Source organism: Topomyia yanbarensis, chromosome 3 (assembly GCF_030247195.1).
Source record: "Topomyia yanbarensis strain Yona2022 chromosome 3, ASM3024719v1, whole genome shotgun sequence".
Lineage (NCBI taxonomy): Eukaryota > Metazoa > Arthropoda > Insecta > Diptera > Culicidae > Topomyia > Topomyia yanbarensis.
The window spans coordinates 424734463-424755884 of NC_080672.1; the positions used below are offsets into that span (position 1 = coordinate 424734463).

The 21422-nt window shown below is 37.6% G+C and overlaps 1 protein-coding gene across 9 annotated transcripts in view; it reads right to left on the minus strand.

Annotated features, from left to right (window-relative positions):
* Positions 1–21422, minus strand: part of LOC131692479 (uncharacterized) — a 534648-nt gene that overhangs the window by 367568 nt on the left and 145658 nt on the right. The gene's annotated exons all lie outside the window — the stretch shown is intronic.

Here is a 21422-nt window from a genome sequence, read left to right on the forward strand (position 1 = left end):
GGCGTTCCAGCGAGGACCAACGCAGCCCTTCTTCCACCTAGCATTTGTGCATTGCAAAAATTCCTCCACTCTGCCAGCAGAGGGAAAGTTATTGTTATTGCAACCACTTACCAGGCCAGGCAACACTTCCAGGAACATCACCGACGAGCGTAAGCACTTGTAAGGGTACCCCATGTTTGGCTGCGTTTCATCCGAGTTCATACGAAGCTGGACCTGGACCTGGACATGGACATAGAAGCTGCTGGCTGGTGTCAAGTGTGAGTGCAACGGAATGCCATTCCACCCAGTCAGTGCACATCAACTGGACCGTGTAATGCTGCTGCTGCTGCTGCTGTTGCAGCCTGGTTCTCTGATGGGACGGCTTCGGCAAAAAGTGAGAAGGGCTCTTCTAAGTCAATCGATCAGCAGCAGGCGACCTATACGGACGGACGGACGGACGGACGGACGGACGGTGGTGATGGTGTCGGATGCCATCCGGCGGAAGACCAAATGGTACAACAAAATGTGCAGCAAGCACAGCAAGGAGATCGGAGTCCCGCACCCGCACCCGCACACGACCGCCGGTTTTTGATTGCACGGTGCTCCGGTGAAACATGTGTAACCTGTTCGGTCCATGTCGTGAGGGTTTATAAATTTTGCTCTAATAGCTCGTAAAAGTGATATGGACATTGTTCTGGTAATTTGTTTCGGGCGTTACGATAAAGTGGGTGTCTGGCAGTTTTGGAGATTTTTACAGTAATGGGTATTTGAAGAAATTTTCCCAGTGATGTCGAGAGGGCAGAAGTTAACGGTTCATTGATGTGGAAATTACGGGCCCTTACCACCCTATATTGCCCGAGTATCAAAAAGTTAAAGGTTGAAGTCCATTGAAGTTCACTGATATTACGTATAATACACTGAAATTTTAAGTAATGCACTAGTTTTTGTTCTTTTTGTTTGCAGTATCAACGATAAGTGATATCAATTCTGGAACAACCACGTTTTCACGTTACGAAATCATGAAAATGTGTTTTTCAATTATGTTCAACTTCCTTTCACACGGAAAAAATCCGTTCATAAATGCACGAACAAAAATCACGATTTCGTGAACTGGACGATTTAAGAAAATCGTGACCAAGTTCCTGAAATTATGAATAATAAACGTCGAATTCATGAAACTATGCGTGTTTTCAAAAAACTAGTTCCTGCATAAATGTACATGGCATTACATTGCAATTTTCGGTTGGGTTTTTGCGTTTGTAGTATATCAATCAGAATGATGTTCATAATTTCAGGAGCTTAGTAGCGGGTTTCGTAATTTCTCATCATGTTACTGTGATATTTAATTCATACGCTAAATATTAAACATTTCTGGCACAGTAGAACGATTTATGTGCATGATTTAAGGGCTTTAGTCACGATACTCGTGATCTATGTTCACGTTTTCGTGGCATTTAATTCACGAGTTTTGTGTTGAATTTTTCTGGTAGAGTAATGTGTTGATGATTTCCGTACTTTCTATTCACGTTATCGTAATAATTTTGTCACAAGTAGAGTGATTTGTGTTCATGATTTCAGAGTCAAAGTCACGATATTTGATATTTTAGTCATAAGTACTGTAATTTATGTTCACGATTTCAGGATCTTAATCACGATTTTCGTAACTTCTATTCATGTAATTGTGATATATATATACACTCAAGTTTTTTTTACGCGGTTTTTTTTGCGCGGTATTTTTTACGCGGTTTTTTTTACGCGGATTTTGAAATTTACGCGGTTTTCATTTACGCGGATTTTGAAATTTACGCGGTTTTCATTTACGCGGATTTTGAAATTTACGCGGTTTTCATTTACGCGGATTTTGAAATTTACGCGGTTTTCATTTACGCGGATTTTGAAATTTACGCGGTTTTCATTTACGCGGATTTTGAAATTTACGCGGTTTTCATTTACGCGGATTTTGAAATTTACGCGGTTTTCATTTACGCGGATTTTGAAATTTACGCGGTTTTCATTTACGCGAATTTTGAAATTTACGCGGTTTTCATTTACGCGGATTTTGAAATTTACGCGGTTTTCATTTACGCGGATTTTGAAATTTACGCGGTTTTCATTTACGCGGTTTTCATTTACGCGGCTCGTATCCCCCGCGTAAAAAAAAAACCTGAGTGTATATATATTTTTTCTTGAGCTCACTTTCGAATTAGACACGTGGAGTAATGTGACTCGTGTTCTTGTTTAATTACTATCCGATTTTTTTTACTTGGAGTAACGGAGAGATTTGGTTCGTAAAAGCTTTACTAATTCGCGGTATCTTGTATGGTGAACTAAATCACGAACACGATTTGTGGCTCTATAATATATTTTATATAACCTTTTCAAATGAATATCTGAAAAACTTATATTTTCAACAAGACGGGGCACCTTGCCACAACGGCAGCCGCTACAATCAAGTTCTTGCAGAACAAATTGCCAGGACGCGTTGTCTCCTCATTCTCCGCATTTATCGGTACCAGACTTTTTTTCTGTGGGATTACTTGAAAAGTAAAGTTTATTCTAACAAACCTAAGAACCTTGGCGAGCTCAGTGCTAATATACGAGCTGAAATTGTTGCGATTAAGCCCGCAATGCTGTCCAATGTCATGAAAAATACGTTTGATTTCGAGAACAACGAGTTTAAAGTATGAATTGCAGCATCCTTTACATTATGATTGGAAATTAATTTTTGCCATAATCCTTGTTTATTATTACATATTTCGAATCTGGCAAAAGTCGAATGTAGCTGACGAAATTCTTTATCCAGTGCTATCATAATCTCATTTTTTATGTTTTGCGATTGACTTAAAACCTGGTCATTTTATCGACGTTGTATTCTAAACCTGGTTTATAATAAATGGCATAAAATATCCCAAAAGAAACTGGTTTACTTGTGAAAATCAGCTGAAAATGGCGAAGTTGTTTTATGTTGAAATAGGATACATACAGCTGCACCCTGTACGAAACGGTTAACAACATTTTTAGCCGTACACGGAGCTAATTCCTGTATTCGTACCTCGATTGTGTCATCGCCTGTATAAATACAAAGGAACTGATTTCATGTTACCACATTCAACGATATATTTCGTCTCGCGAAACGAGCACATCCGCTTGATTAGTGATCTGGAACATGATCAGTACGCTAACATGTTGAAATTGTAGACCATCTTTAGTTCTATTTGCACTTTTAATATTTTTTTCACTTCTCGAACAAATGATTTTATGAAACATCTCGAAAAGAAAACAGAAATACAGCTTAAACATAATAGGGCCACTTTCTACTTGTAATCCTTTCTTATTTTCGTTCACGTTCGACACAGTAGGAACACGATGTTTTGCTTCTGCTGTGTAGACAAAGCGTGTGTCGAGTAGATTTAATTGCTGGTAGCAGTGGAGCAGATTTTAACTCTTATTGTAAGCAAGATGAAAAGGTAGCAGACGCGGCCCATAAATCTCGTTTAAACATGTAAAATCAAATCGATTTTCAATTTACAGAAATTTATCTCTTATTGAATGCAAGCAAAACCGAGAAAATGTTCTGATCGCATCTTTTATGCATAGGAGTCACTTTTGATACGCTGTAAACAGGGCCGGCGTCATACTTTTAGCCCGTGTGGGTAGTAAGGGATTCCTTCATACGTAACCATTTATGCAGATCAACCGAAAATGGATGGTTTAATCAGAGAATCTTCGTAATATTTTGTAGTGTATTCCGTCGATTCAAGCAGTAAAAACTTGATTATTTAACATTGTACATAAAGCAGGCAACATTTATTTTAACAAACCTCAAATATCAAATAAAGTTATGGTATCCACAATAACTGTTTAAATTTGCAAGTTTTTAAATTAAAATGTTTTTCAATTTTTTCCCCGCTTTCATCATATCACAATTTAATGGCTAATAAATACAAAAACATTTCAATTACTGTTTTATTGCTCTTCTATGAATACCACAATTTTTCACCCATCTTCCGTCCATTCAATTTTACTTTAACGTCAAAATCTGGGCCCCCAAATAGAACCCGAGCCCGGGGACATTGCCCCGACTGCTTCCCTCCCCCCTCAGCCGGCATGGACAGAAGGTTCGATACCGAGTTGGTAGGTAAAATGGCGGGACCAGATAAGCATTCTGAGCGAGGTGTCCAATAGACTCTTCCTTCGTTGGTTTGATTGGTTGACGTCGAACTGGCCCAACTTTCGCCAGACCAAGCAGACTTGATAATCAGCGCATTTGCCGGAGAGTCTTCGTCCCCGGATTTCGTTGATGAGCAGATGACTGGAATATTGCCTTTTAACCGTCAGGTCGCCTAGGCCAACGCATGTGTGGTGCCTACAGGTGTTCACAAACTTCCGGGAATGCCAAATTATGGAAGGTATAAAAGGTCCTGAATGGCTGCAGTACTGTCTTTATGCATGGGAACAGTGGCCCAAGGGGTTTCCAACAGCGTTGATTACATGTCACTCCTGAAAAAAATACCTAGATTACTTCATGGTTTTAAAGATTATTCCTTCGAAAATCCGACTTGATTACTCGATTACTATAAAATTCCTCGATTACTCTGGATAGCTTGGAATCAAAGTGAGTTCCTATTGGAATTACTTCAGATTATTCGATTATTTCAAGCGGAAACTGCTCATCGCTATTTTATTAACATTTAAACATTCTAGTTCGGCTAGATAATTTTCACTAAAAGAGCCACAATGTATGTGAACTAACTAAAGCTCAAAACGACTATTCGTATAAATAGGAAACTGTTATTTGCTAGTATATTTATCATTTCTTATACACAATCTTCAACAATGCTCGCAAAGTGAAAAACACATCAGTCTTTTTGGATATCGAGAGGCTTTTGATTCAGTTTCGAACAGTGTGCTTTCAGGGAAGCTGCATCAACAGCCGTAGCGTGCGGTTGGTTGGTTTGGCCACCTTAGAGGGGCGCTGAAATCTTGACCAGAGATAAGTTATAAATTATTCCTCGAAAGTTGGCCACCTTCTTAATGCTGTAGAAAAGATCGTGAAGAAAGTTCTGTCGTGTCGTGAGAATTGAAGTCTCCTCAGTGCCGGAAGAAGTTCCCCAAAATCATAACGTTTTCGGCAACTAACCTAGACCCAACCAGTCCTGCCCTAAGATGCATCTTTGGTTGAAATGTAGAACCTCTTGGGATTTTTGTTGTTCCTGAGGCAAGCATCGTTTTTTATCTCAAATTTCCAAGACCAGGAGCTGTTTTCTACAGCTTCGTCAGCGCTTCCTCGAGCTGGCCTCTAAAAAAACGATAGGAATCTCATTTTCCAATATTTTATTATATTTATTGCAAACACGCGGTACGGGGTCAAATCATTAAGCGTAGGATGTGCAATCCCGGCTTATAGAAAACGGGTTTTGAGCTTGTCACGACGGATTATCGCGACATCGAACATGTTGTCTGGTCATGAGAGGAGTATTGTGGTGCCAGATCCCAACTAAACGATTTCTTTTGGGTTCTAGATGTGCTGGAGATAAATATCCAAAATTTTCATTTTTTTTTTCTAACATTGTTTGATCTCTACTACGAGTCTCCCAGAAAATCTAATGCTGCACTACCGAAAATGAAATGCTAATAACGGCCTGGAAGTCTAGTAAAGTAATCTTCCGAGTGCCATAACGGTGTAAGTTTGAGTTCATCTTTTCCCTGTCATCGTTGTCCGCTGTCTCTTTTCTGACCCTAATATGATCTATACTACTAAATCCCTTTTGTGAATATCGCTCTTGTGAATAACCCCGTTGGGAATGTATTTCAAAAAAATAGATTTTCCACGTGAATGTTTTTCCAAAGAATATTTTGCACAAAATGCTAAAAAGTTTCTCCTAGTTTTAATTTTTTTTTCCGAAGTTGGATGTCGACTCTGTCCAGTTTTATCACATCAGGAATGTTGTACCGCTCACAATCAAGAAATTTCAAACAAATCTAAACGAGATAAGATTACAGCGTGCTATTGCTACTTATGTATTTCATTAACTAGTGAACTGTATTTGTCACTGTTTCCATTTTGGGATTTAACGTCAACATCGCGATCAAGGTGGCTGTCATACGCTGATGATAAAAACTCGAAACGTTAAACCAAACTTATAAGGCGTTATCAAATGGTGTACTTGAAGAAATCCTTGGCAAATGCATTTCCAATTTCAGTTAGTTCAGTTCGAAACGCATAATTTCTGATAGATTGGACTTTCTTTAGCTTTAGAGCTATGAGCAGATCTCAGAAAAAATAATGGCAATACAAACGAGCAGCGTTCAAAATCAATAACATTTTTTTTATATATTTTGTCCGCATTATGAGAAATTTACTTTAGTTATCTAAAATAGCCACGTTTGCTCATATGTAAACATATCATGGCAACCATATTATACATCCGTTTACACCTGTTCAATAATAAGGGCCCCGAGTAGGTCTTCTTCACTTCTATCGATATCACAACTGAATTTTATTAAGAGAAGGTTATATGAGCATGAGCATGAGCTTGAGCATGAGCATGATGACCATAAATTCCTAATTGCTACTCCGTGATTGATCAGAACAAGCGAAATTGCACAGAGAATCAACGAATGGGACCTGTCAGTAACTATCCATTCTCAATGTGTACGTGTGTTCGAAAGTTCTATACTTTGCAATGTCAATAACGGCGCCGGCCACGTCCTTACAGTCATCGGGGAAGGAAAGAAATGTTAGTGCAGCAAACGTTGTTATGGAGACCGTGTATACCTTTGCATCTCCACGTTTGCCGCGGGAAGGACTTTTGTTAGTAGGATGGGGTAAAGAGCCAGACCAATCTGGATTCACCTTGATAAGTGATACAATCTATGCAACTCTCAGTTGCATGAAATTGAAAATGATTACCGGTGCCATCTAAATATCACAAGCACTAATGACAGGTTGTGAATTGTGTACACGTACATGAACCAGTTCACAAATCCATGAATATTTTATGATTTTGTGTCGCTAGGAATCATGAATCAGTTTACCTATACATGAATGATTTTTTCGATTTTGTGAACTATAGCACGATCTCGGATGGTAAGTCGTGAAAATTACACTAGGAATTATGAACCAGTTCATAAACGAATGAACGATATTTTATTTTTTGGTGAACTATTTCACGGGCACGAATATTGAATTGTGACTTATATACTAGGAATGGTGAGCTAGTTCACGATTATTGAAAGGATTCATGAATAATGTTCCAGGTTTCGAGAAATAGTTCATGAGAATTTTTTCCGATTTTGTGAACTACTTCACAACCACAAAAACCAGATCATCTCCAAGATGTTACGAAACACGAATCAGTTCACATCGCATAATCAGACTCTGAATAATGTTCCAAAAACTATGAATAAAATCACTACTCAACCTTTGGTTTTATGAATAATGTTCATAAAGTTGTGAACTAGTTCACGCACAGAAATTCTATCTAGTAAGGCGGAAATTGTGACCGAAATTCACAAAACAAATACAAATATCTCCACTAATGAAAGCGTTATATAGGCGTTACTGAATGGAACATAATTATAAAACAGATGGTTTTTGTTTATGGCCCTGTAACTTAACGTAAAAACGTGATTGTTCCAGAATTCCTAGCTCTTTATTCTAGAATTCATAGCACTTTATTTTCTCTTGTGAACATTTTTTCCGTGCAGTAACGCCCGCATAACTCATTTATTAGTTGAAATACTTGTTTTGGTGTTTTGAACTTCAGTCATGTATGTGAACTAGTTTACAACTATATTAATATTATACATAAAACCAAAAGTTGACTCATGAGGTTATTCATAGATTTAGGAACATTAGTTTACAAAATCAAAACAGGCTGGTTATTTTATAGTGAACTATTTCACGAAACTCAGAACGGAATTTTATTCTTGAATTCATCAATCCTTAATTAATTCGTGATTGCTAATATATTAGTCCCGAACCCATATCCGTGCTCATGAAATAGTTCACAAAATCATGAAATATTATTCATGCACTCGCGAACTGGTTCAAGATACCTAGTATTATAGTCACGACTCACCATTCGTGCTCGTGAAACAATTCACGAAATCGTAAATTAACCATGGATATGCGAACTTGTTCATGATTCCTAGTACATGATTTACGACCTATGCATTCATTTTTGTTCCATGCATGGAATCATTTTTGTTCCATGCATGAAATTTTTCATGAAATGTCCAGCTGTTAGTGACTAGCAATAGGTACGAGCAGTAGTTATAAGAAACTAAGGTTCAGTGTGATGTCTGGACAGAAAACGAAAACTGCGCTGAGCACTACAAATCGTGACCATGATATAGTTCACAAAACAAGATACCGTGAATCTGTCACACTTGTATGATCCAGTTCATATTGTCACATTACTCTGAGTAAAAAAAACCGATGGTAACAAAAAATCAGAGATCGCGATGAGACGAAGAGAAATTACGAATATCATGACAAAACTGCTGATATTACTCCACGTGTTAAATTCGAATATAAGCCCTAGAATAAAATATCACGATAACGCGAACTGAAATTTGAAAAATCCTGATTGAGATGCTGAATTCATGAACATAAATCATACAACTCGTGACAAAAATATGAAAAATCGTGACTAAGATCCCGAAATCATAAAAATAAATAAATCTTAACTAGCGACAATATATAAAATATTACGACAACGTGAATAGAAATTACGGCAATCATGACAAAGTTCTCTAAATCATGAACATAAATCACATTACTCGTGATTAAAATATCAGAAATCATGACTAAAATTCTGAAATCAGAAACATCAATCACTAGCCATGACTATAATTTCACAATAACGAGAATATAAGTTACAAAAATTGGGACTAAGATCCCGCAATCATGTAAAAATCCGATGGGAAACTTATGAATAGCGTAGCACGGCAAAGTAATGAGAAATCACGAAAATTGCTAATAAGCTCTTGAAATCATGAACATCGTTTGATTGGTATGTTCCTAAATTATGAACAAGATGCATGGCAAAAAATTAAACATATCCAGTGAACAACAACAACAACAGTAACGTAACAAAACATTCGAATGTAACGCCATGCATATATTATCGGAGCGAACTAGTTTTTTGTAAACACAAATAGTTTCATGAACACGAGGTTAATTATTCATAATTTCAGGCTACTGGTCACAGTTTTCGTAAATCTTTCAGTTCACGAAATCGTGATCTGGCTGCAGGGCTGGTAATTCATTGGAGTATTTTAAATATCTCTTCGAAGTTGTTGATGACATTGAAAAGAGTCATTTTTGTCAATTTGTCATGAACATCCAACAGGTTGGGACGTTGCATGAGTTCATTCATGATGCATGGTTTCGATTCGCAGCCTGATCGGTCAAATTGCCACATCTGTGACATATTGTCATTCTGGGAGAAAACCACGACTCATTTTTTGCTGACTTTTTGTACGTCTATAAAAAATAATAGAAATTGCAAATAATGGAAATAAAATAGGTTTGAATGTAAATAAATGTAAAATGTAAACATCAAAATGTTCTCTTTATAGGTTGTGTATACGACTGTCGGATTTTTATGTATAAGGGTTTTCGGCATGCAGTCTTTAAAATACTGTGGACAGATTTTTACCTTCGCTCCTACGTTTCGACAATGTATTTTTGTCTTCCTCAGGGATTGCTACAACGATCGTTTTTAAGTTTTGCTTGAAATATGTTTGTTAATTTTTTTTTACTCACAATGTTTTCTGTCTGTGATCTTTTTGTGAAAATATATAAATGTTCTATTTGTTTGTCTCTGTTGCACATCTGATTACTGTAATTAATGTTATTTATTAATTATGCTTACTTTTTTAGAATTATGCTGTTATGAACTGAATTTTTGCATTAAAATTGTGAATTTAATTCTCATTATAATAAAGCTACACTATGGGTTGCAACGTCACAATGGTCTGTACGATTGGTATTGGGAATTGGGTTTTTTGTGTTGGTTAATAGTTTGTGGGGATGTTCTTGTTTTATTTCTGTGGGCATATCTAAGTAGTCCTGCGTATGTTTGGTTTAAACCATCTACGTCAGTACGTTTGTTATTGGAATTGGGAGAATTAAAAATGTGGCACATCTCTAAAATTGGCAGCACAGACGATTTGAAAGTGTGGTCTATTAGCTTCGTCGTGGTGAGATTGAAACGGTGGTCGTTGTCTATGCAGTGTTTTAACAGAGCAATTTTTTCTCTGAGAGTGATCACTTGGGAGTCTGTGTAAGTATACCCGGTATTGAGCAGGTTGTCCAGTTGGTTGATTGTTGACTTATGTCCAGCCAGCCGTGTTTTGAGATAGTTAGCAAAAAAAAAATAAAAAAAAACCTATTTTAATCCACCTAGCGGTGCAATTGTGCCTTTCTCAATCATGAATCACGAGAATGTGTGCGTTGTTTATATTCATTAAAAACTTTTAAATGCATATATTACATTTTTTTATTATACATCACATGACAACTATATACAGGAAAATAAATCATTATTCTAGTTCTAAAATTTTGAAAAAGAAAAAACAGCCACGGTAATATTGAACTGAAAAAAGGTGCGAAATCGGCAAAGTCCCAAAAAGTCGATTTTTATAAAAAAAAAATTTTTCGAGATTACATAAAATCTCGACGTTTCACGCATTTTAAAGATGTTTGGCATCAAAAATACGAATTCGATTTCTGAAATTTCATGGGGTCCCCCCCCTTTGAAAAAAAATTTTGAGCTCCAGCTTATATGGGAATTTCATATGTGACCGGACGATTTAGTCTATAAGCGATCCGTACGAAATTTTATAGACATCTGTTGGGATATTATAGCTATCATTTGGGACTGAGTTTGTGAAAATCGGCCCAACCATTTGCGGGAAACTGATGTGAGTTCGTCAATTTTGAAAGATGGTCGCTTTTCTCTCGGGCACTTCCGGAACCGTCTATGGTGGTCAATGTAGTCAACGAAAGTTTGGTTGGCCGTCGGTGACCTAGAACAGCAAATTGAAGTTGTTTGAGAGACATTTTACCGAAATTTTACCGGGTTAGGCGTATGGCTTTGCAATCTAATTTTTAAGCAAAAACAAACTATTTTGTCTTCATCCGACGTTTCGGTCCGTTTGGGACCTTTTTCAAGGACTCAATAATTGTTGTTTTGTTGTCAGATCTGTTGTTGTACAACAATGGATTGTCATATGGTTTTTCAGGATCATCTGTTCCGATCGTGTAAAGTTTTATCGGGATCGAAATGCTCGTCTTTTTCCTTTGAATTCGGTTCAGTCAATATCTTTAAACTAACTGACAAAATAGTTTGTTAACCTAAAAATTGGAAACAGTCGACTCCAGTTCAAAGAAATTTTTACCTTTTTTGCTTTCATCGGAGTATCGGTTTGCATCGCAATTTGCTATGTAATCGCGCGCCACAACCTGTAACTCCAGAACCGGAAGTCGGAACGGGATGAAATTAAATAGCCATTTACGGGGACGCAATACCTTTCAATTGAGACCAAGTTTAGTTGAATCGGTCTAGCCATCTCCGAGAAACCGATGTGACTGTTATTCTGAATTTAAATACTTCCGCCGGGGCTTCCGGAACCGATGATGGTGGCCAATGTGGCCAAATAGACTTTGAATGGATGTTAGTGACCTAGTACTACAAATCGAAGCAGTTGTAGTCACATTTTGGAAAATTTTCACCTTTATACATTCATTGCAGAATTTATTAAAATCGACATTTTCTGCGTGTTCGTACTCATCACCCTGTAATTCCAGAACCGGAAGTCGGATCCATTAGAAATTCAATAGCAGCCTATGGGAACGTTGCACCTTTTATTTGAGACTAAGTTTGTCAAAATCGGTTCAGCCATCTCTGAGAAAAATGAGTGACATTTTTGGTCACATGCAAACACACAGACGCACATACACACACATGCATACATACACACATACATACACACGCATAGACATTTGCCGAACTCGACGAACTGAATCGAATGGTATATATTACTCGGCCCTCCGTTAAAAAAAGTCGGTTTTCAGAGCAATTGCAATACCTTTCTATTGAGAAAGGCAAAAAGAGGTCCTAATAATTTTCTTACATCAGTTACTCGCACCTACTTCAAGTTGCTAGAATCTGCACATAACTATATGATTTTTCATGAAAAACCCCAAATTTGATGAAATAATTCACGTGAATACTTCAAGACCATGTGCCGAGTTGCATGAAATTGAAAATGATTACGAATGTCATCGAGACTCTAGATTACGAATAAGCACTCAAGACAGGTTGTGAATTGTGTACTACGAGTCATGAATCAGTTCACGAATTCATGAATAATATTTTTCGATTTTGTGAACTATTGCACGAACTCGAATGGTACATTGTTACTATTATACTACTAATCAAGACCTAGTTCACGAAAACACAAAAAATATTTCATAGCATGATTGGTGAGTTGAGCCTAATTCGTCAGATATCTTAAATAAGTTTACTTACAAATGAATAACATTTTATAATTTTGTTAACTATTTCACGAGTATGAATGATCAGTCATGAACATTATATTAGGAATCATGAACCAGTTCACAAACACATGGACGGTATTTTATGATTTTGTGATCTATTTCACGGGCACGTGAATCGTGACTATATTAGGGCTCATTCACGATGGTAGTTTACGAGAAAATATGTTTTGATTTTGTGAACTACTTCACAACAAAGAAAACCACGTCATGTTCAAGATGTCACAAATCATGAATCAGTTCACGTTGCATAGTCGGACTTTGAATAATGTTCCAAAAGCTATGCATAAAATCATGATTCAACCTTTGGTTTTATGAATAATGTTCATTAAGTTGTGAACTAGTTCCAGAATTCATGACACTTTATTTACGATTTAGGAAAGAATTTTTTCCGTGCAGTAACGCATAACGCATTCATTAGTGGAAATAGTTTTTTTTTTGTTTTGTGTTCATTCAACCATGAACTAATTCATAATTGCTAACATATTAGTTACGATCCAATATTCGTACTCGTGAAATAGTTCACAAAATCATGAAATAATATTCATGGATTAGTGAATTGTTTCATGATTCCAGGTGATTATTGACGACCTATTATTATTGGTGGAAACATTGTTGTTCCATGCACTTTTTCATGAATTGTCCAGTTGCCAGCGACCAGTAATAGGTACGAGCAGTAGTTGTAAGAGAACTACTAGGATCTCGAACATCGTAATTCATTTGATAATGTTCGAATGTAAGCTCTAGAATGAAATATCACTGACTGTGACTGAGATCCTGAAATCTTCAACATAAATCACACATCTCGTGATAAAAAGGATCAAACATCGTGACTCAGATCCTAAAATCATGAATGTAAATAAACATAAATTTCTACTCGCGACTAAAATGTCACGACAACGTGAATAGAAATTTTGAAAATCATGAACACAAATCACATTATTATTGATTAAAATACGGAAATCGTGACTAACATCTTGCAATCATGAACATGAAACACTAGTAGGGTGACAATGATTTATATGAAAAAAAAATCTCGCAACCCACACCCGCTAGCGTCGTTCCAAATCATGAAAACATGATACTGTCCAAATTTGGGCAAAATCGGTTAACCCTAACCACTCCCTCAGAGTTTAAAGTTTGTATGAGATTTTTGGCCAAAATGTGTGGGGAAACAATTCATAAAATCGCCGCTAGAGGTCGCTTTAAATATCCAAACAAGGGTCTAGAAGGGAGTTAATCTTTTGAAGATATGCCGAACAAGTTTATCGAAGACTGCAAGAGAATCCAATTGACCGTTAAAGAGTTATTAACGTTTGAAGTTGGATACTACTGCTTAACATTCGCAAAGGGCGTACTCCACATATCTCATGTATGTGTACCACGTGCAAAGTTAGGAATAACTCATATATCTCTGAAACGATGAGAGATAGAAAGTTATGATGTTTTACAAAGTTGTAGAGGAATAAAAGAACTTTTCGTTTGCACTTGAAAGTTTCAGGATTTCTCCGCATGGTGGCGGTAGTGATCTAAGCAATTTAAAGGGAATACTCCTACCTGTACAATTGTAAGAAATGGAGCATTTTGATATTCTACGAAATTGTAGATTACTAAAAAAACTTTCATTTTTCATTCGGACAACGTAAAATTTGGATTCATGGTGGCAGCAGTGAGCGAAACGAAGCTAGCGCCGGATTGATTAGAGAACCTTTTCTTGCGGGACTTCACGTAGGACTAGGGGTTTGCCCAGAAACACGAATAGTGTTTTCGTTTTTTTGCAACTAGCGTCAAAGCGACGCTAGCTTAGTCCTGTCACTAAGCTAGTGTCGGACTCTGATGAGACGAACTTGGAACGAAAACTTTTTTATGAATTTTTCTGTTTTGTGTGTTAGTTGTGTATACCTTGAAATATATTACAAGAATATTGTTACTGATTTCTAAAAAAAATCAAAAAAGTAAAACAAAAGATGAATAGTAAAAGGGTGCAAGGGTAAAGGGGTAAAGGGGTAAAAGGGTAAAAGGGTAAAAGGGTAAAAGGGTAAAAGGGTAAAAGGGTAAAAGGGTAAAAGGGTAAAAGGGTAAAAGGGTAAAAGGGTAAAAGGGTAAAAGGGTAAAAGGGTAAAAGGGTAAAAGGGTAAAAGGGTAAAAGGGTAAAAGGGTAAAAGGGTAAAAGGGTAAAAGGGTAAAAGGGTAAAAGGGTAAAAGGGTAAAAGGGTAAAAGGGTAAAAGGGTAAAAGGGTAAAAGGGTAAAAGGGTAAAAGGGTAAAAGGGTAAAAGGGTAAAAGGGTAAAAGGGTAAAAGGGTAAAAGGGTAAAAGGGTAAAAGGGTAAAAGGGTAAAAGGGTAAAAGGGTAAAAGGGTAAAAGGGTAAAAGGGTAAAAGGGTAAAAGGGTAAAAGGGTAAAAGGGTAAAAGGGTAAAAGGGTAAAAGGGTAAAAGGGTAAAAGGGTAAAAGGGTAAAAGGGTAAAAGGGTAAAAGGGTAAAAGGGTAAAAGGGTAAAAGGGTAAAAGGGTAAAAGGGTAAAAGGGTAAAAGGGTAAAAGGGTAAAAGGGTAAAAGGGTAAAAGGGTAAAAGGGTAAAAGGGTAAAAGGGTAAAAGGGTAAAAGGGTAAAAGGGTAAAAGGGTAAAAGGGTAAAAGGGTAAAAGGGTAAAAGGGTAAAAGGGTAAAAGGGTAAAAGGGTAAAAGGGTAAAAGGGTAAAAGGGTAAAAGGGTAAAAGGGTAAAAGGGTAAAAGGGTAAAAGGGTAAAAGGGTAAAAGGGTAAAAGGGTAAAAGGGTAAAAGGGTAAAAGGGTAAAAGGGTAAAAGGGTAAAAGGGTAAAAGGGTAAAAGGGTAAAAGGGTAAAAAGGTAAAAGGGTAAAAGGGTAAAAGGGTTAAAAAGGCAAAAAGGGTTAAAAAGGCAGAAAGGTATAAAGTCAAAAATGTTTAAAAAGGGAAAGAAAGAAAAAACATAAATAAGCTAAAGAAAGTAAAAAGGTAAAAGAGGTAAAAAAGATTTTTCCAACCGAGTTTCCAATTACCTGAACGAACACCTGGAATTCGCCTCCAAAACCGGTATGAAACATAACAACAAAAGGTTGAACAGTTTTCTTTTTCTATTTAATAAATACTTTCGATAGTAATCCAGCAGTTGCGATGACAAGTATTTCAATAAATAAAAAAAGTCGATTTCATATTGGCGAAACTCGAGGACAACACATACGAAAACTGGTTTCATTTATTGCTCTTCATACAGTATAAGCTGTACGATGAAAATTATTAACCGAACTTTTTTGTGCGATTTCGCTTTTTATCAGGACGATATATGTACTTTTGACTCCGATTTTCCCTAAAAAAGTCTTTCTAATTTATTGAAATTCCTTTCATCTGAATACCCTCTCGATAATGAAATTAAAGAAGCTGGGGTGCTTGATTGGTCTTTCAGTCAACCTATTAAATATTTTCGACTATAATTTTCGTGTTTGTTAATTGTTATTTTTAATGCTAATAGCTCAAAATTTTACAGCTATTTGAGGTTAATAATCAAAACTTTGGAATTTGGACCAACATTTATTCAATAAATTTAATGGGTTGAAGAAAACATAATTTTGTTGTTTTTATCCGTTTTATAACCCCTGTCGTTACAAAATCGATTCAAGCTTTAATCTTAGAAATTAATCCGGCACCAAAACCTGACCACAAACACGACCACGCAGCGTAGCTCTATAAGATCCATCACTTGATGTCAGAGATTCCCTGTTTAACCAAGTAGCATGCAAACACTCTGCTCGAATAGCCCCTTGTAAACTTGATCCGGAAAAGTAATCAAAATAATCGCAACATCCCATAAGCCTTCGTTAAAACATAAGCAGGACCATCGAAAATCCCACAAAACAAATTGGTTCCAAAGGAAAGGGAAAGGGGAAAATTCTTGGCTCGTTCTAGCACCCTGAACCCAAACATCACAAGCCAGCCTATAGGCCATCGATTGGTGCTACAGCAAGGCCTCTGTCTATAGAGCTAGTGGGTAAAGACCAACTTCAACAATGTTCAAATAGCCGCCAGCATCTCATCTCATCCTATACGAAATGGACCCCGATCACAGATTGAGAACTAATTGATTGCTTTGTTGCCCGGAAGGCAGGATGGTCAACTATGGCTTTAGTTTCGAACCAAGTAGGCTGAGCGAGATAATGATGACTTGGTGAAAAATTGGATACTAGATTGCGGTAAACATTTGAAGTCTAGTTTGCTGTATTTCCAGTCAATAAAATTCCCTAACGAAAATTCTGCATCGAACTTCGCCATAAAATTTTCACTTACTCTGAACTTCGCCAATAAGATTACTCGCACACCGGCGCAAAATCCAGTAAATCTCTTCGTCTCTTGTACATATACTCAACTTGCCACTCGTAGATCTAGCTCGGTTCAAGCGTACACACGAAACAGGAATTAAGTCTAATTTCTATTCCACAGATGTAATACGCCTGATACATAAACTAGAAGCATCCCATCTCCGCTTCATCACACCCCCACACACCAGCACCAACACCCTACTGCAAATCATCAGCCGTCATGCTTGGGGCTCTCGACTCGGGCCACTTCCGGCCGGCTGGGGAAGTAAACAATTCCATTCGTATCGTTTGTATCCGGCAAGTCCATCTGGAGCCAGGAGATTTCACTTGCTTGTCCGATGAATGTCCTAGCGGATAAAGAGTCTTCTTCCCTGCCGGGCTGGTGGGGTTCGCTAGGATGTTTTGTCACTAAGGCATATTTTTGAATTCCGTTTAATAAATCATTGTCTCTGTTTACCTTTAGGTATTTATCATTTAAATACCTTTCAAATGATACGTTTTATGATAATTGCATTGTTTGCTCTTTACATTATTCACCGATGAATTTACTTGTCAGACAAAAATGCTAAGCATCTACTAGATTAACATTGCCATACCTTGGAATTGTGAAGCCGTTGAAAATGCTCATCAATAATCTATACATTTAATTCTCAACTAAATTAAGAGTAAGGCGTGAAATTCATCTGTCAAAATTCACTTAGAGCAGATATTCCGGAGAAACTGTTACTGGGCAACCCTTGTGAGCTATGAAGGAAAGCAATGCTTGTTTAGCTCACTTCCAGGGCGATATTGATGGGTACTTTTGGCTTTTTTGCGGTTAGCCGGGAAATCAAATTTTATGCATCTGACCAAACCGACAAAAAAGCCATTTACGAATGCAAAATAAAACAAAATTTACAGAAAATTGTGTACGACTCAGAACAGTATTACAAAAGGTAGGAAAGAGTTCACATATTTGGTCTATGGTAGAACATAACTCATCATCATGTTTTACCGCCGACACCGGCGTCCGCGGTAAAACATGATGATGAGTTATGTTCTACCATAGACCATGCGGTAGACTTGGGTGCAACGCCCAACTCCTACTAAGCAGAAGGCAAAGAATACTTCACATTACCTTTCGATCATGCCCATATGAGCCTGCCTAGTTCTAGTTTTCCGTTCTAAGTTTATAACTGATTCACTCTAGAATCCCTATCCGTCTTTCAATTTCATTGCTTTCGTTTCTCTTAGTCTCAAATTTGCCGAAAATAGCCAACAAAATCGATACAGTAGAACCTTGCGGCAATTAAAACATAATAACAAATAACTTCCTTGTTTCTTCCACGTATGTTTCGAATAATTAAACATAATTTTTTTGTTTGGAATACACAAATAATTTTAGATAATCGACTTAAACTATCCTCCTCAATTACTGTTTTTCTTGTCTAGATCCAGGAAAAACCGTCGGCCGGTGTTTTCAACATTTTTGTCAGGAAGCCTAAATTTACACTTTTTTCTCGGTGTGAAGCATTGGGGAAGCCTCTTGTGCCACCTGAACCAAACGCACCCTCCACTAACCGTCCATGCCCGGAGGCTGGTGATGGCAGAATGGGTTTCTTGTTTGGTATCCCAGGCGAGTAAAATTGTACTAATGAACCTGCGGTACCTGGCGATTTCTCGCATTCCAGCAATGCTGCGCGAAGCAGTATTCGTATATACTACCAAAATGTACGCGGATTAAGGACCAAAATTGATACATTTTTCGGAAACTGAGAATGACATAATCGTCCTAATGACCTGGCTGAATGACCAAATCTATTCAGCACAGTTATTTGAACATCTGTATGCCGCTTTGAGGAATGATTGGTCCCCTCTGAACAGCTGCAAGAGTCGCGGTGGAGTCGTCTTGATCGCAGTATCGCTAAAATTAAAATCCTACGTTGATCCCGCATCCATTTCTAACACTCAAACAGTTGTTGGGGTTGTTGATGATCTAATAGAAGTAGAAAACGTAGAAATATCTGCACTTTTTTCAGGCTGCGGGTGAAACAGTCACATGGTCTATACGTGAGACATTCTTATAAGGATGAATCAATCGAATTAATCAAGACCGTCCATCTTATCCCACCAGTAGACATATTTTTCAAAGGCTTGCACTTATCCACTCTTAAGTAAACATACCTGTTATTTTCAACGAAGATGTCGCATTGTCAAAATAATGGACAATATCCGCGAAAAATTGATTTTTTTTCACAATAAACCTTAAAATCAGAAACTTGAAAATTAGCATCGCAGCATCGCAATTAGCACAATGCAGCATCGTTTCATTCCCACCGGAATAGTTCTCCTATTGTGTATGATTACTATACTTGCGGAAGCTCTCCAACGTGGTTAGAGTACATCAAGAATCCTGGTGTCACTCTGGATCGTATTATGACTTTTAAGCTTCACTCCGACGATATTCTATCAAAAGAAATCCGACAATTGGGATTTATCTTCGAAATTGCAGCGAAGTTTCGAAATACGGAATGCGAAATATGGTCAGCATGGCCCACTTCGATTCGCTTGCTCGCGGTTCAACGAATTTGCAGAAAGATTTGATTTAATGCGTCGTCTAACTTATTCTATCAGCGACTACTGGACCTTTTTCGTGTTGTTCGTGACATTTAGTTTGAAGTTTTTTTTATTTTTGGGGGATCCTTTCGGATTACGCTTGTGCGTGAGAAGATACGCGTGTCTTATCTTCTGTGGTCAATTTATTACTAATCTAGTATGTACAAATTATACAGATAAGTGCCTGGTGGTTTCACTATAACGTGGAGTGAGTGTGTGTGTAGTTGACTGGTACCTATCGATCGGATCATCGGTTAATTGTAGCTTGGTGAGGGTTTCCGAGATCGGGTAGTTAGGAAAGTGATATGATGCTAGTAGTGAGATTGAGAGTGAGTTACCAGAGCGATGATGATTACGGTGATGATGCTTAGGGTTACCATGGTGAATCGCCACATATTCATTAAGACAATATATGTCAGATGAATTTAAACAAACAAATAATAGATACTCTAGGTTGGTCCCAGAAATTCAGTGCTGCTGGAATTAGGACTAGTTTCACAAAAGTAAAATAATGTATCCGAATCTCAAGAAAACCATTCCAGTTTCAAGTAATCGGCCCCGTATTTGAAACTTTCTATAGTTTCTTTCCCCGCAAAAACGTCCTATGTGTGCGAAATATCACCAGAAATTATTCAAATCTTAATGACAATTTTTGGTTCAATGATCATAACCTCTAAATAGTCCAAAAGCTATGAAGTGTTATGACCGGATCGAATAGAGGTTCAAACTGGAATGACTGGTATTAGTTTGAATTGTGCAGTGTAAATTTAAGGTGATCCCCAACATAACCCACCGTATAACTTACTTTTGACAAAAAATCTAATGGGACTGTTATGCTTTTATGGGTTAGTGTTTGCATATGATATGCTTTGCAGCGTTGGTTATTTATGTAGATTGTAAGGTCTGAACTCTAAGAACATGTTGGATGACCTAGAACATCAGTTAGACTTAATTATTTGTGTGAATGAATTTTGTGGGTCTAAGTGAGTATATATCAATTCCTTAGGCTTCCCGGAGACAACTGATTTCGCTTGTATGTTCAGACTTATTATACTTATCTTAATTATATGAGCGACGATAGGTATGTACCGCATCCACAAACCAATAATTAATCGCAAGTTGGGTAGTTTTGAAGGCGTAGATTCCAGCAACTTTTCGGGTGTCGTAGAGTCTCATTATATACTAAAAAACTGGAGTACTGAGATCTGGCGTCACAATACTCGGCAAATGACCAGACAACGTGCTAGATGTCGTAGTAGCCGTCACCACAAGCGCACAGACTACTCTCACCAAGCCCAATATGCCACAGAAGCACATCCAGCGTGAAGTGGTTGGACATGATCCGGTACATCACACGAATGAAATCACGAGCCACTCCATGCCGCCAAACCAAGATCTCATCGATATTTTCGGGACTATCGAATGCAGCCATCGTCTATGTTCCGAATTGTTCCATGAGGATTGTCAGCTGTTGACGAGCAATACTGAAAAACTTATTGAAGCAAATTCGTAGATATCTCTTTATATCGCGCCCACCTTAGCGTCCGTCTCTTCGTTACCCAGGATCGAACATAGAGAAAGGATCAAAACTATACTAGTAAGACTTTTCAGATAAAGCACGCAGCAGCTCCCGTATTTTTCCCAGCAGAGTGCTTTCTAAGCTTTATCGAGCGGAGAGTCTCAATGGAGCTAAGGCCGCTCGAAATGAAAAAGTAGTGATCTGTTGGTAGGGTGTAGATAACCCCAAGGGTATACCGAATAGCAGCCAATTCTGCGACGTAAACTGAAGCGGGATCATTGAACTTAAATGAAGCGGTGATATTATCATTGAGGAAGCCGAAGCCAGCGAACCCATCGAGATTTGATTCGTCAGTGTAGGACATTTTGCCAGAGTCGACTTCTCGGAACTTATAATAAAGTATATTGGGGAATACTTGCAGGATTT